This window comes from Falco peregrinus, chromosome 7 (assembly GCF_023634155.1).
Source record: "Falco peregrinus isolate bFalPer1 chromosome 7, bFalPer1.pri, whole genome shotgun sequence".
NCBI classification, from domain to species: Eukaryota; Metazoa; Chordata; class Aves; order Falconiformes; family Falconidae; genus Falco; species Falco peregrinus.
In genome coordinates, this window is record NC_073727.1 from 85,278,932 (window position 1) to 85,295,213 (window position 16,282).

General features: G+C 43.4%; 1 long non-coding RNA gene across 2 annotated transcripts in view; it reads right to left on the minus strand.

Annotated features, from left to right (window-relative positions):
• The window catches only part of LOC114012018 (uncharacterized), a 141,183-nt gene that overhangs the window by 8,603 nt on the left and 116,298 nt on the right, over nucleotides 1-16,282 (minus strand). For both annotated transcript variants that reach the window (XR_003554197.2, XR_003554195.2), the window contains exons 5-6: nucleotides 9,876-9,991; nucleotides 9,196-9,321 (exon numbers count right to left, since the gene is read on the minus strand). This is a non-coding gene — a long non-coding RNA (uncharacterized LOC114012018). The remainder of the gene's footprint in view (nucleotides 1-9,195; nucleotides 9,322-9,875; nucleotides 9,992-16,282) is intronic.

Genomic DNA, 16,282 nt, shown 5'->3' on the forward strand with positions numbered 1-16,282 from the left:
ATTCTTCCTCTCTGCAATGTGCTGTGTCCCCACTGCTCCCCACATCCTGGTGGGTGATGGAGGAGTGTCCCTGCAGCAGAGAGCTGATACTGGCACCATATGGGAGTAGGGGGAAACCTTGTTTCTTTTTCCTTTCTCTTTATTTTGTGTCACCTAGCCTGTGCTACCATGCTACCATCTGAGTAGTGAAAAATGCCTGCAACTGCTGCCAGGAGTTTTAGGATAAGCACACCCAGTCCATCACAAAAACACATCTGACAATGGTACATGGAGTGGGTGTAATCGCTATGCAAACACCAAATATATGGTTAACTATTTTGGCATTTTCATCCATCTCCTGACTGTGTTTAATGTTACAAAACAATACCAGTAATGTCAGTGCCCCCCTGGCTTTCCCAGCAGAGCTGAGTCCAAGACCCTGGATGGTGTCTGCTTGGTACAGCCTAAAAATTAGCCTTGACTAATATCAGCTCAGGTGCCCAGAAAGGTACAGACTTCTGCGTATGCCCTCCTCCCTGGAAACCTGGGGTTTTCTGAAGGGGAAAAAACATGACTGCTTTCCCTTCCCTCTGCCTGCAAGGGAGCCTGGGGCCCAACGGTGGCTATTTGCCCCCCAAAACCAAGCCCCAGGTTCTCAGGAGAGCAGAAAGGCTAAAGAAAAGGCGTTCATGAAGCCGAACAGGTGGGAGGTGGAAAGCCACGGTCAAATTGTGTGTGAACATCCCGCTCTCTGGAAGTAGCTCTCCAGGCCGGAGCAGCCACTGCGGGTTGCTACAGAGCATCATGGGGCACGTGTCTCCCGCATGCCCTGGTGCTCCCGGTACCAACCCTACTACTGGCTACGTGCAGCATCCCTCAAAGCCACCACACCTGGGCTGTTGGCTGCACCCTCCGCATCTAAGGAGCACCGCTTCAGGGATCCCACATCAACTGCTTTTATTTTATGCATCTCCAGCCCTCTCCTGGTGTCTCTCCTCACATGCACACGTACAGCTTAAAGCCTGACAAGAGATTTGCCACCACCAGTAGCCACTGCTTCTGAAAACACCTCAGCAACCACTAATTCTCCCTTCCCCTTTCTCTCCTTCATACGTCCTCCTCCTCATGGCAAGAAACAGGCCAGAATAATAGACACATTTTTTACTGCTCATTCCACAGATTTTCCCGACTGCGATAGTAATGCTCCACCATTAGGGCTGGGCTCCTGCCTCCAGTTCATGTGAATACATGCAAATGTGTTGAACTGAAGCAGCAAGAGACCCACTTGCTAATAATACCCATTGAAACACACTGCCATTTGACTACCTTCTGCTTAATCCCTTCATTTTCTTCAACAAATGAGATTTGCTGCTATTGCCCAGACACAACGCAGTAATGACCGAGGAAGGAGGCTCCCCCATGCAAAGAGATGCTTAGCTAGAAAATAAACAAATAAATCAAATAAATAAAAAGCCACCCCACATTAAATGAAGTTGCGCTGCCACCTCAGGTTGCCATCTGTTTCTACTTTGATTCCAGTGTTTCCGTCAGACCATTTTGTCAACTACCTATGAGTTCAGCTGGCGGCTGTTGTTTCTAAACACGGTGGGGCCCCAGGAGAGACCCAGCGCCCCTTTCTCCTGGTCCCAGACACTGGGATATGATCTAGGAGAGAAAGCAGGGGGGAAAGGAAATAGAGAGAGTGAAAGAGCAAAAGATTAAAGAGAGAGAGAGAAAGAAGGAAAGAGGGGATGGAAGAAAGAAGGAAAGAAGGAAGAAAAGGAGAGATCCTTCCCACTATCCTGCATTTTACTAATCTCTTTCTTTCTTTTTAAAACAGCTCTTCAGTTTGGAGGGATATTAAAAATAGAAGAGTGTTAGATTTGGCAATAAATTAATGTCCAGATGAAGGGAAAACAATTACAAATTGGAAACAGATTTATTCACACTCAGTGCATTAATGAAAACGCTTAAAAAAAGCTAAACTGGGTATACTGTGTGGAAAAAAATAATGGCCCAGCAGGTCTACTTTTTATTAACAACTCATCAGTAAGCAGGTTGTAATTCATAACAAAGAATTTACCCCAAGGAACACCACAGGACTGTGAGCTTTTTAGTTTCCTAAGAAAATACATATGTTGTTCCACTTGGTTTCCTTTCAATAAAACCCACCAGTTAGCACTTCATTTTCGAGCTGTTCTGACAAATCAGGTGAGTTAGCTTTGTAGAAAAAACAGAAGCCAACTTTTCAGCTGAGAATTTTAGGGAATTTTTTAATAACTTAAATAAATTTCCCAAACGGCAAGGAAGCATGATAAAAGGCTGTGAAATGAGTTTGTTTGGAACAGCTTGAAAGAATTTTTCTTTTAATTTGCTTCATTAATTTTTCCTGAGGAAATATTTAGGGATACATCCCTTACTGCTAAGGTATGTGTTTGAGACAAAAGGAATTTTTATGATTTTTGTTGTGTTTTTATAGTGTCTTGAAACCTGATTAAAGATACTGATGAAAACCTGCCCACTAGTTTGCAGCTAGGTGCAAGGCCTAAAGGAGATTGAGGCGCCAAGAAATCGGTTTTGTGAAGGTCACTCTCATACAACGTGTCTCTTACAATATCCTGTATCGTTTTGTTTGGCTGCTCCTATCACCTACATACAGAAAAGCCCTCTTGAAGGAAGAAAATAATCAAGGAGGAAAGTAGGAAACCCGAGAGAATTATATGAAATGCAAAGAAAGGAAAAGGAACCAAGGTGCAAAAACAGTCCAGATTTAGATAAATCACTTCAGCTTAAATTATTACAGTGCAGTGCTGGTCAGGACATGCACTGTGTCCAGCCTGGATTCGGTTCAGAGAGGTAACAGACCCACCACAAGTGCCAGCAGCTCCTGGTTGTACCAGTGTGTGTTATAGCTGAGCAGGATCCTCCCTCCATTCAGTCGTTCTTCAGAAGGAAGTGGGCTTCCCAGGATTTTATCATCACACTCAGTCCTTTCCACATGGTTTAACAGAGCAGAGATCTGGTGCAAGGCTCCAGGAGATCACTGAGAGTTTTCCTATCAACTTCTCATTTCATATACACAACATACACATTTCATCAAACATCAAAGAAGCAAAATTAACTGGCTGCTCCAGGATTAAAAAAAATTATAATGGAATGTAATTTGAGATGCAGAGGACACTGAATTCTTAGTTATTTATCATTCCTGACTTGGCTAGAGAGGAGCACTGGAAGAGCAGGGACTATTAAGGAACACAGTGCTTACATAGAAAGACTCCTTATAGCCACTGATGTATTTAGACTGAGTAAATGCAACTGGAAACTAATTCTAAATCTTCTCCAAAAGCAGAAATAATTGGAGTTGAGAGACAATAGTTTCTCTTGAATCTGCTGTGTCTCTGATGAACACCCACCCCACAGCTGGGTGCAAATCACAGGGACTTTCAGCTCTCAGTGGAAGAGACGTGCACAATTACTTGTTTCAGAAATGGTGAGATGCAGGAGTGTGATGGTTCACATGTCACTGCCATAACTAGGTAGGGTCAGCAAGAGCTCCAAGAGCACATGCAAGTGGCAAAGGTCTCTGTGACATACATGTAGGTTATAAAGTTCGTATGAATAGATCCAGGAATGCTCTCGGGCTCAACAGCAATCTTTTAGAAGGACTGGCTCTCCATAAAACTGCTTAAAGCAGCTTAAATCAGTAAAGACTCTCCCTGGAAGATACTATTAGAACACTTCTAAGGCAGGACTTTTAGACCTTTACCTGCAGACCCACTGTGCAGGATCCAGCTGCAGAGAAGGAGCAGTCCAGCTACGTCAAAAAACCCCTATTTCTGTGAATGTCAGGCTGAAAGTAGGACTCAAACATTGATATTTCCAAAGCACTTCATCCGAGAAATGCTGGTCAGGCAAGTAGTTAATGCTCAGAGACCTCTGCAGTGACATACAAATGGAAACAACCCACTCCCTCTTCCATTACAGTAGGTCTGGGCCATGGTATCCTCTGCAACTGAAGACAGTTTAAGTGCTTAAGGATGCAGCTCATAGCTTGGAAAGTGTAGGCAGCTGAAGCATTTAGGCACATGAAATCACTGCAAGATTAAAATACTTATTGTGTTCATCCACTTCTAGCCAATCTGCAATTTGTAATCTGTCCAGAAAAAAATGAGATCATATATCTGCTACTCAAATTATTTTGCTATCTGCCAAAGAATGCTTCTGGGAAGGGTTATTCTTCCCAGCAGAAATGTAGGAAATAAGTTGGAAAACATTAATTCATATTAATAAAAAAGGCCTGTGAAGACAACAGCTGTTTGATCCTTAGATAAACTGTAGACAGTTTTCACTATTTAAGTCGTCGTGAGTGATGTACTGTAGGTTTAGAGGGAAAAAAGGAGCCAAGAGAAAGAGGAGAGAAAAGAAAAAAGCCTGGAGAAAATATTTACTTGCATACTTTTCCTAGGAAAATATAAATGTGGGTAATGAAACAGACTTGTTTAGATACCGTGTGGCCCTCCCTGAGGGATCTGGAGTAGATACTTTCCACGTACTCCTAAGCTTGCTTCAGCAGTCACGGCAGGGGTTTCTGTGGTGGGACTCTTGTGGGCACAGGCTTTACAGGTGTTTGCAGAAAAGACAGGTGTGGAGGATTGATGGCACCTTTTGGGCCGGAGGATGGCAGCTGTGCTGACATGGCAGCAACGGGAGTCTGGCTGCAAGGGGACCCTGCCTGAGGGAACTGGGGAGCTGTGAGGAACTGGTGCGGATGGGGCAGCCACATCTGAAAAGCGCTACGGCAGGTGAGGGGGAATCCAAGACATGAATTAGTTTAAATTGTCTTGCCACCTGAGAGGGGCTGTAAGTGCCTCTCAGGGTGGGCAGTGCTCTCAGGCAGACCTTCACGCTCCTTCCTCTACTGCAGCGGCTCTCCTGGCTCCCCGAGGCCACTCCTCTGTGGCCACAACTCACCTCTAGGTGCCTTTGAAACAAGAACTGTGCTGGAAGAGAAAACAGAAACCAGCACACACGGTATCTGCTCCAGAGGCAGGGGCATATGTGGGGGGCATGAGGATGGACACAGCTCTCGGGTGCTCTCCACTGCGCCTCATCCAGGAGGGGGGTCTAATCAGCTATGTCTGCCCTGGCGTGGAGTCTCCAGCGGCAACAAGAGGGAGGCTTTCCTCGGGTCACGGCCAGAGCAGAAGGGGACATGACACCGTCGCCTTCTCCAGCCTGAGCCCTGGACGGAAAACCTGGGTAGCAGGAAAGTTTCTTCACTCCCAGTCCTGATTTCTCTGTTTCTGCTGGTGAAACCAGTCTGGGTGATCTCTTTGTATTTTATTGACCTGATTGCTTTGGATACCAAAATGACTGGATATCTCATACATCTTAAGTTTATATTAAATATAAAACTTCCAGTCTGGAGGTTGTTTTTTTTTCCCTGAATTCCAGAATTAATATTTATTCCCTGATGTCCCCACCCAACTCCCTTTCCTGAGAGCCTGGCAGATGGTGGGGCTCACTGCAGTCGCTTGTGCAGGGGTGGACCAGGTGACTTGAGGAACCCTCTGGGAGGCCTGTTGATATGTGTTTGTCAGTGGAACAGACAGCTCACTGTAGCTCCCATTTACAAGCTTCTTAAACTAGCTTCTAAACTAGCTTTTAACAAAGAAAATGTGTTAAAGTACCAATAAAACTGCTCTAATAAGCCCTCCATAGCAAACTCCTAATTGAAGCTCATAAAGAGAGCTCTAAACAGTATTTAAAGTGCAAAGAAAACATATTGGCCCTCAATGCAAACAAGTAGATGTGGTGCTGATGCTTTTTATTTGACCAACATGAAAGCTGTAGAACACAAAAATGTAGGTGTGGGATGTGTGTGGTTAGAAAGCTGGTTACTGGACTTACGGGCAGGTTTAAAATCTCTCCTTCACCAAGTAGGCAGCTTGGCTCCAGTGCATACAACCTGCTCAGAAACTTGTACAAATGCCTTTTTCACTTGTACGCTTTCCCACACACATGGATGTACCTGCAAATGTAGGACAGAGCACGCATACATTTCACTTCCTACTTACTGACTGACTTTTTTATTTCAACTACTGCAAATTGTCCTTGTCCTCTCGGTGCTCCCATGTCACAGTTTAGGTCCTCAATGACAGCACAGAATCTGAAATTACTCTGCATCACATTGAGAGCATGCAGTGACTCTTCTTGACTCCTGCCAAGCACCCAAATGCTGAAAGTGCTTTGAGGGCTTCCAAGACTCTGCTTTGAGAGCTCCCCCAGGAGCAACAATGGTAAGTTCCCTCTAAATCTACAGGTTTCTACATGGCCTAAGGGAAGGGAAGCACACACAGATGTTAAAGAGGAGGCATAGGAAAGGCAAACTACATTTGAGAATGGCATAGCTTGGGAGAGAACAGAGCAACTCATGGCAACCCATCTCACCTCACTGCAACTTCTGTCCCATGCAGAAGCAAACTTAGAAATAAAATATATCTTCCTTCCAGTTGTATATCCAGCTATGAGCTCTACAGGATGGATTTTCCAGTAAAAAGCAGTTGCCTTGGTCCTCCAGATACTGCAGCACTTGTTCCCACTGAAGGCAATAAAATTATGATGGCAGGGCTATCAAATGTCCTGCTGGCCAGGACACACACCGGGGTGTGTTTAGCTCAGGACATGCAGGTACCGCTAAAGCACATCAGAAAACTCCAGTTGTATCCAGTCTGCCTGGCTCTTGGCTTCCTGAGCGGTAGGGAGAGGCAGCCGGAGCAGCCGGGCAGCCACATGTGGAGGGGAGTGGGGATGGGACTCAGTCTGGTGGGGGAAGGGAGAGTTAAAAATACCATGGGATGAAATTTTGGGATCAAAGGAGAGGAAATAATAGACTTTGAAGATGGAGAAGGAGGGAAAAGGAAGACTTAGAAGACACCATTAAATTAAAAATCTTTTGAAAAAGCACTCAAACCTTGTACAGCGTATTTGGGCTGCAAGGCTGATACATCTAGTGGTGTTGTCCTCTGATTTCCATCTTCCTCAAGCTCTTTTCAAGGCAGAGCTGCATTAAAAACCATTGTGCTGCTGATGAAACACTTTGTGGTTTTGCCTCAAGTAATTCACTGTTTTCCACAAAAACTAAAGGCATTTTTTATAGGCAAAAGCTGTCATTTCACTGTGCTAAGCTGTTTCTGCCATAAAAAGGTGTGATTTCACTTCCTGCACATGTGTGAAAATTTAGGACGTGTTCCAGTATAAAAGAACATGTTGCCACATGAAAAGCCGCGTTTTTAACAGCATTTGCAAAATCTCACCCTTGACCAAATTTGTCAGTTCTCACAAAATCTTAAAGACCAGACCGTGACTTGTTTTTCTGAGTGCACAGAAGTGTTAAAATACTGCAGTGATGGGAAAACAAGGAGGGAAGAAAAAAAAAAAAAAAAGGAAAACAAAAGAAAAAGAATAGGAGAAAGAAAAGGAGGGAAAAAGAGAGAAGAGAAGAGAAAAGAGCACAAAAGAAAGAGTAGAAAGAGTCCCATATAAGCAGGGGCTTGAGACAATGCGAAGTGTGGAATTTGCAAAGTCTTTCAGTGGCGTAAAGATCACCTGCCTCAGACAGAAGCTATCATCCCTGTCAGACTAAAGCTCTCTGACCCTGGAATTCAGCACAAAATGGGAGCCTTGAGACCTTGCGGGACCATGGTATGCTAGAGGAGGGGAGGACCCCGTCCCATGAAGCACACCACCTGCCTGAGGGATGCTGCAGACCTCCTGTTACGCCCGGAACCTGGAAAACAGCAGGAACCTGGAAAACAGCAGGTTCAAGATGGCAAGACAAAGAAATCTGAAAGTTTCCCTAAAATCAGTTAGATAACTCTTGTGAGGCTGGGCACCAAAGCTTCTCCATGTAAGCAGAACCTACGGGTTAAATAAGACTGGGATGCATCATGCACAGTGAGGTTAAGAGAAGAAATGGTTGATGAAAGCTCTCAGGCCATCAGTACATCCTATGAAATCGTCATAAGACCAAAGCAGTTTCTCATTTTCAGCTACAAGGCTAGAAATACTGAAATACAAAAGGCTGACAAAGTTATTTAACTAATCAAAACTGAACCCTTCTAAAGCAGAGAATCTAATGTAGCTGGTTTCCCCACCCAGAGTAGAAAAAAAATTAAAGAAAGTTAAATGGGAATTTTAGGTATTTGGATTTTTGTTTACTTCAAAGTAACCTTGCTCAGTGTGATACCCATGTTCTACATATGGCCTACAGTGTCTTTAGTGTCTTGCTAGCACTCAGATGTACTCAATATTGCTTCATTATGAAGTTTCAGAAATGACTTAAAACACTATCAAAGGGCCAAGGCACTGCAATGAAGTTCACCAAAATCAGCAAGAAATGCTCCATTTCAATTGGAATTCTGAGTCCTGATGAAAACTAAAGTCAAGAGAGAGCTTTGGGTCAAGACCTGAATCAGCTCTCCAAAGCAGGTGCAGAACAGTGAATAAATCTGGGGCTGAAGTCAATTAGACGCACTCAGGTTTGCTCAGTTAGCCATTCTTTTGATGTCTCAATCTAGCAGAAAAGTAAAAAATGCTCAGTTTACTCATTTCTTCAGCTGTGGGGGTGGGAGGTCCTCTTTCAGTATTGAAGCAGAAAAGCTTCTCTGGACTTCTTTTTCTCAGTCTCACATGTTACTACGTTTTGTGCAAGGGGGCTGGTTTGCAGATGCAGATGTTCAGATGGAGTACTGAGCAACAGGGTCCCAAAGGGCACTGTGGGCAATGCCTCAGAATATTAAAGGAGAGCAAGTTGATGTTAAACCAGCATAAGCTGAAGGTGAAATGGCACAAGGCTAGGTTCAGTTCTGCAGCACTTAAAATTTCATACACTGCAGCTAGGAAGCCCGTTATCTTCAGCAAATGCTCCTGGGGAACAAGCTGGGATGGATCTCACAAAAAACCAAAAAACACTGCATAAAGAGGCTGAGCTTCATAACTGGAAATGACCTGAAGAAGAACATAAAGAAGTGTGCCAGAAGAAAAGGTATAGGATTGTCCTGATCTGCAGGTATAGGATTGCACTTACGGGCCCTCAGAGCTCATGTGTCAGGATTCACAGTCAAGAGCATCACCAGGTGGACAGCAGCACCCTTCCATCTCTGAAAGTCTCGTAACCTCTTAAAACTCTTAAATCTTGGCAATTGCTTTACTCACCGCAGCCATGAGAGATTCAGGTGTAACTGTGCCTTCCTGATCATCCGACTTCCTTGGTGCCCTCGTGCTCCCTCAGTTTCTTGGTGCTCAAACTCTTTTTACCAAGAGTGGGATACTCATGTGGTCCTGGGATGGTGGGAGGAAAACCTGCATCTAGTGCACTCACACAGGATAGGGTCAGAAAATCATCCTGGCTTCCCTCCCCATCTCTCCCCTCCAGAAGCTGCTGGCATAGCAGTTTCCAACTCCTCAGGTGGACCCTCTCTTCCAAAATAAAAACATCCCTGTCCCAGAACAATTAATTTCACCTTTGCAGGTGGAATATTAATTATTTTTTAACAAATTTAGTCTTATCCTACAAAATAAGGAGGTTTATCCTGTAAGATAGTTTTACCCCACGAGAGAATAAGGGAGTTATCCTGGTGTTGTTAAATTATACTGGAATCGCCCAAGCAGAATTGCTATTTTAAACTATCCAATTCTGCATGCCCAGACAAGGCCTTAGACCTTTAGTAGATAAATTCAACATGAACCTGTTTTCCAAAGCAGAACTAAAGCAGATTCAAGGATTATTTATAGCAATGGACACAGGTACATTGCATTCAGACACAAGCTACAATCTGCCCCATAGCACTGAAATTGTTGTTGGTAAAGCTACGGATTAACTTCCTGTACCTTACCATAGTGACGTGTACTCAAAACACACCAGCTTGTAACCTCAGACCACAGCTATCCCCGTGGAGACAAAGCACTGGATGTCTTGAGGATGGCATCAATACAATATCGAAGGCTCAAGCTGTTGGATACAAGCCAAAGAACATAAATTAAGAAACATTTTACAGTCTAAATCTATTGGAAACTGTATGCAGATCTGACCCTTTTCAGGGTGATTTGAAAAGCACATGGGTTTAGATTACTTTGATGGATTAAGTATTTTACTGAACTGTCTGCTTTAGCAGGTTCAAGTCAAATTTCAAAGAACAAAATCATAACATTTTTAAATATTTGTGTATTGTGGGATAAATCAAATAGTTCATGAAGTGAAACCTGGGGCCTGCTAAAATCACCAGGAGTTTCCCTTTTGGAAACTCCTGTTGACTTCCAGAGTGACAGGATTTCATCCTTGAGAAAATTCTCCAAAACTGGGTAAACATGGTATCCTTTTCTTCTAACTAAAGCAATCTGGAGCTAAAAAAAAATAATACCTTTTTATCAGTAAAGATACATCATACAGGGTCCTTTAGGAGACAAAAGCTACAAAGACAGGTTTCCTAGCATTAACACCATAATGTTTCCATATTCTTCCCCCATACAAGGTTGTAGGAAAACTGTTTCTCATGCAGTATCTGTTGAACTCAACAGGACTGCAGAATTCTCCTCCCAGTCTGCCAGTGTCTTCATTCATTTTTTTATCTTTGTCTGCACCCAACCCTGGCAGCTGACAGACTCGATGTGTAATACAGCTGACACTACTCATGTGCAGTTCAAGGATCCATTTTTGGGTAAGCAAGAGCTAGTATAATTGCAGTGGGCTGGTTGCTAGCGCAGATGTGCATCCTTCAAACATTTGTTTGTGTTTCTTTGTTGACAATGAATACCCTGGCATAAGACAAACAGAAAGGAGAGGAAGGCACAGGCACAGAAAAGTGGTCAGACCACCATAATGATGAATTGTCCATGGCCCTGCTACCCACCCAGCTGTGCCCACCCGCTCTGTGGTATGTGGTGGGGTGGATGAAGGGATGACTGGCTGCCAGCCAAAGTAGCCCCCTCAGCCTTCCCCCATCGCCTGGAAGTCACAGGGCACCAGCAAAACCGTGCTACTTACATGCGAGGAAACACTAAGCCAGCAATCATTTGTGCCTTTGTCACCTGCACTTAACCACTCCAGTAACAAATTTTACCAGGTTGTTTGAGATTTACCAACAGCTGAGAGGACAGTAAGATTGTTTAACAGTGAAAATTCATCTGCAGATGTATTTCTTTAGATTGAAGAAGTCTTGTATCTTCTGACTTGTGTGCCAACAATGTAGTTGATCAGTTATCTCTGGGATAACTTCAGGATTCCACCAGGAAAGGTACTCAGTCTCCTGCAATCTGACCCTGATGCCACAGGACTGAACTGCGCAATTTCCACTGGCTTTAAGAGTGCAGTCAAAACCCTGTGACTGTGCTGGGAGCAGAGTATTCACAGGCACATCTCTAGCAGTCCCTGGGACATGCCATATCATTGACTCTGGCATGTTTTCGTGTGCAAATGCACCAGAAGGCCAGAGCCACACAATAGCGTAGGTACACAATGCCTGCCTCTACACAGGCTCAAAATCTGAGCTCTCTGGGCTCAAAATCCATTTCCTCTGAACTGAACATGGCTGGCACCCATTCCCCTGGAGACCCTGAAATCTCTGTGTATCAATATTTCCTGCAGTTAAAACCACTGGGCATCCATGTGCCTGCTGCTAAAAGCAGCTGGAGCTAAGGAAGAACAATCCCTGTTCTGCTACTAGTTAGCAAATCTCTCTCCATTGATAAAAGATCTCCCACCTGTTGGTGTGTGGGGACACTGATGTCCTCATCTAAACTGTTGTATGAGTAGAAGGCAGCGGTGTCTCTCATCTGGCAGGCAGAGCAGGCAGAGCAGGCAGAGCAGGCAGAGCAGGCAGCCCCTGCATCAGGAACCCACATACAGCCTCTCCTTCGCCCGAGTGGTTGAACCCACAGCTCCCAGCGCCTCAGGTCTCTTTGCCATAAGGGGCAGAGGTGGTCAGGCTTGTTGTCTGAAAAGGGAAGGGCCACATCCAGCACTGCTCCAGGGAAAATGTAATGCTGCATATTTCAATATTCAGCTGGGATTTTGCACTGTCCCCAGAAAATTGTGCTGGGGCCGGGGCAGGGGTGGGGGGTGGAGCAGAAATGACTCAAAAGCAGCAAGAATCACTCAAAACTTGAGAGAGGGAAGCTCATTTTTTCCTCTGTCTTTTTCTAGTACTCGCATTCCAGTATTACTTATGAGCTTATGATAGTCTATAAACCAGCAGCAGATACACAGCAGTTAGCGATGTCAGGGTAGCTGCCTCTTTGCAAACTTCCCAATTTGCAGAAGATATTAATGCAGAAATATCTCCCCACCCCTGTATCCTATACTGGTTCTGAAAAGTGGAATTGAAATAAGAAAGCAGTCAATGTTGGCAAAGGCATTTATAAAACGAATGTCTGCCTGTGCAGCTGTGCCTCCACTAAGGGTTTTATCAATACAGAAATTTCCTAATAGTTACCGTACTGCAGACCCACATTACTGCATCAGCAGAAGTCTCTGCACAGTCAGTCTCAGAAGCGGCAGAAGTGGGAACTCACATTTGCCAGCCCCTAGGGAGGGAGCCGCTCCATGAATTTTGTACATATAGAAGTTGTTGATAAGCCCTCTTGCAACATCAATGCCTTTCCCATAGACACTGGAGTAACCACTTCCTTTCTTCTAGTTTGCATCTGCCTGTTTAGCTCAAAACAGAGAGCAGAGATTAAGACCAGCTTAATAGGAGAGAACCACCTGGAGCAAAGCCTGCTAGCAGCTCCTGCATCCCCAGGAACAGCTCTGTGAAAGAGCCATGGCAAGGTCCATTCCTTTGACAGGGAACAGCGGCATAATCCTAATTGCAATGGGGAACACAGTGACCCTCCTGCTCTGCTCCACAGGGAGCTCGACTGCTATAAAGTTTTATTCTTACGGCATTTTGATTTCCCATGCCTGGAAAGCTCTACATTTGTTGACTTTGTGTCAGCTGATTAATTGGATATTAGCGATACTTTGGGTGAAATCCTGGTCCTGCCAAGCAGGAGGGGAATTACGCCAATGATTAATCTCAGTTTATGATGGAATTTCCATACTTTTACTTTATAATGACAGCCGGTATGACTGGATCACAGGGAAATTCATGAAGAGGAACACACTTCCTAACTGTTGCCCCCATCTATGGATACACTAGATATTTTTCACATACTGAAGAAGAGGAACAACCTCCCTTGGATGTGAAGATTATATGACATTGTGCAATGCAATGTGGACAAGTCCTTGGCTACCTTCTGCAGGAAGTATGTGTTGTGTTATTTATTTTTCAGGGGTATGAAAACAGAGCCTAGACAAGGGACAGCCAGGGCTGCGCTTTTGTTTGGGCTTGAGTCATACCTGGAGAGCACACTGGCTGGGACTTGCTTTGCCTAATTTCGGTAGCTAAGATGATGCATGATATGTTTCCTTTGGCAGCGAAGTCCATTTTTCCTGCTCCCCTCTACGTGTGACTATTCATTTCTGCACCCTGTTTACCAGACCTTACCTGAAGAAGCATGCCTAAAGGATAACTTCCAGAATAAGGCCCCATAATATTTGCATTTATTTCCTTAAACCGGATAATCTATAAATCCTCATAGCTCTAAAAATGACTACTCAGTTAGGCTCGAGAAATGTACACAGTTTGTTCTAATTGCCTGCCTTCATTGCTTATTAGAAATAATCACATCTACATTTTCAATCAACGATCTGTAATTTTATTTTGACCCGGTTTCTTCTTTCACCCAAGGGTTTCTTTTTTGCTGTTATGTTCCAAGATAGCTTCCCCCTGGAGCTGGAAATTATGGGACTGTTCTTCCAATTACTGTGTGAATGCAGGTTTCTAAAATTCAAAAAAGTTTGAACTCAATGACTTTGACAGGCAAGCAAAACCTGGGGCAAAAATAAAATAAAAAAAATTAGAAAAAAAAGAAGAAGAAAAAAGAAAAAAGTGAAATAACAGCAAGACAACAGTTTCATAAATTTGGAAAGAAGGTTTCTTGCCAGTTTGTTTTTATTAACTGCTATATAGGAAATGAGGCTCAAAGTATTGAAAAGATGCTGGGGGAGAAGGATCAGGTAAAGGGATTGCAAAACCACCACAGACAAGTTTAAATTGGTCCATTGAAGAACCAGGCTTCACATGCCTGAGAATCAATAACCAAGAATCACCACGGGCCATAAAAGTACTTGCAACTAACCAGTAATATCAGTAATGACCATTTGCCTCTTTTTTTTTCCCACCATAAAACACCAAGAAAGAAACAAAGAAAAACCTACATTTTAGTCCATATTGTCAGAAGTCTCCAAGGGTTTCTGCATGCCAGACCAGTGCTTTGTTGGTTTTCCCTTTGAAACGCTGGACTCATTGGCATAAACAGATTTGCAGATACTCCCAGAACAACAAGTACAGGAGAGACTGAAAGGTACCACCACTGACAATTGTATAAACAACACACTTGCAAGTAAAGATAGACCTGAGGTGTTTTGGGAGAGAGAACCCATCGGTGAGGTCTGTCTTTCTGTTTGGGTTTTGTTACTATGGTTTTAGGACTAGTTATAGTAGTTGGTCACCTAATAACTTCCACAGAAAGTGCTTACTTTCCAGTGAAATTCTGCCTTTGATTTCCCTGTAAACCATCGTCGTCCCTGCCCGTCGCACCCCAATAACCTTGCATCATGTGCACACTAATCCTTCTCTCCCTACCTACTTCACAAACTTTACATTTGAAATTAAAGTGATCATTTTGTTACTCTGATTTACCATTTTCTACCTGAAAAAGTCCATATGAGTTTTCTATTGACTATAAATAACAAAATACGTTCTCAGATTAAATAACAAAGTTATAATTCAATCTGGGAGCTTTCCTGCCATTCATAAACCCTTAAGTTGTACCCTGGTGATTCCTGGTGTCAGTAGAAGCCCGTGATTGAATTCTAGCCATGCAGTCAATCAGGGACCACTCAGGGTATTTCTACAAATGACAGGGTTTGAGCGTCCTGAAGGCAATGCTAGAGGAAATGGGATGTTAGTTATAATGAGGACAGTTATTTTTTTTATATATTTAATGAGACTGTGGCATGACTTGTGGTTTTTCTTTTTTTGTTCTCTTCTTCTCGGGAAGCAAAATCATGACCTGCATGTACAGGAAATCACATATTTTAGATAAGCAAATGCTTTTCAGTTCACTATCAAGACAATAGCAGGGAAAGGAAGGAAGAAAGGAATGAAGAAAGGGTGGTGGGTGGGAGTGAGGGAAGGAGGGAAAGAAGAAGGAAGGAAGGAAGGAAGGAAGGAAGGAAGGAAGGAAGGAAGGAAGGAAGGAGGAAGGAAGGAAGGAAAGACTAGCAATTTTTACTAGCAATTTAACTGTGAATTAAGCTATAGTTTTCTGTTAGCAGAAATTCTCAGTAGAATTACACACAGGTGGGCCCTGCGTTGCCTATTTGTCCTGCAAAGTGACTGACACTTGCACATCTTTCTAGTTTTCACTGCTACTCTGTGTTGAGTGGCCACCTCAGCACGCAAATTTCAGAGGGACAATATCCATAATGGGCCATCATACGAGGAGCTGGTCAAGCACTGTCAGAAATTTATAGCTGTTGAAAGCATGAACATGCCCTGCGATGCACAGCTGGGTCCGTCACTGAAACATCAAATATCAGGGCCTTTATAGAAGCACCTAAATGATTCACAAGCCCCATGGGCTTTCATTTGAAAACCCTCTTTATATTTGTAGTGGTAAAGAAGATTCACAGTTGTGTTGGGGCAGGGCTGGTTTTTAAGGGATTCACTGGAAGATCATCAGATAATTCTTTAAAATATATTGAGAGGTGTTTCTGGGAACAGAACAATTGCACTCTCAGTACTTAGCAACCAAACTTCAATTTAGGATTGCGATATAAAGAAACATTCCTTTGGTTTTTGTTTGTTTGCCCAGGAAAAAAATTACATTATTCTCTTTCTGTGGCCTTTAGAAGTGACCTGGTCCTTTTTCAGGATATAATAAAGGAAATAATTAAAGTCCTGGGAAAGGTTTGTTATGGAATCATTGTTTCTCTAGAGCCAGATCAAGTAATAAAGTATTTTACTAGGATACAAAAGGCCCTGGTAATTTAAGAGAGAAGCAAACTTTTTTCCAATATAGTTTCAGATTATATCATCTCTCAGGAATCCTTTGTGACTGGTCTTCTATTTAAAGAGAAATAGTCCCAAACTAATAGGATACTTGACCCCCAATTATAAATTGTCCTACTGTCACA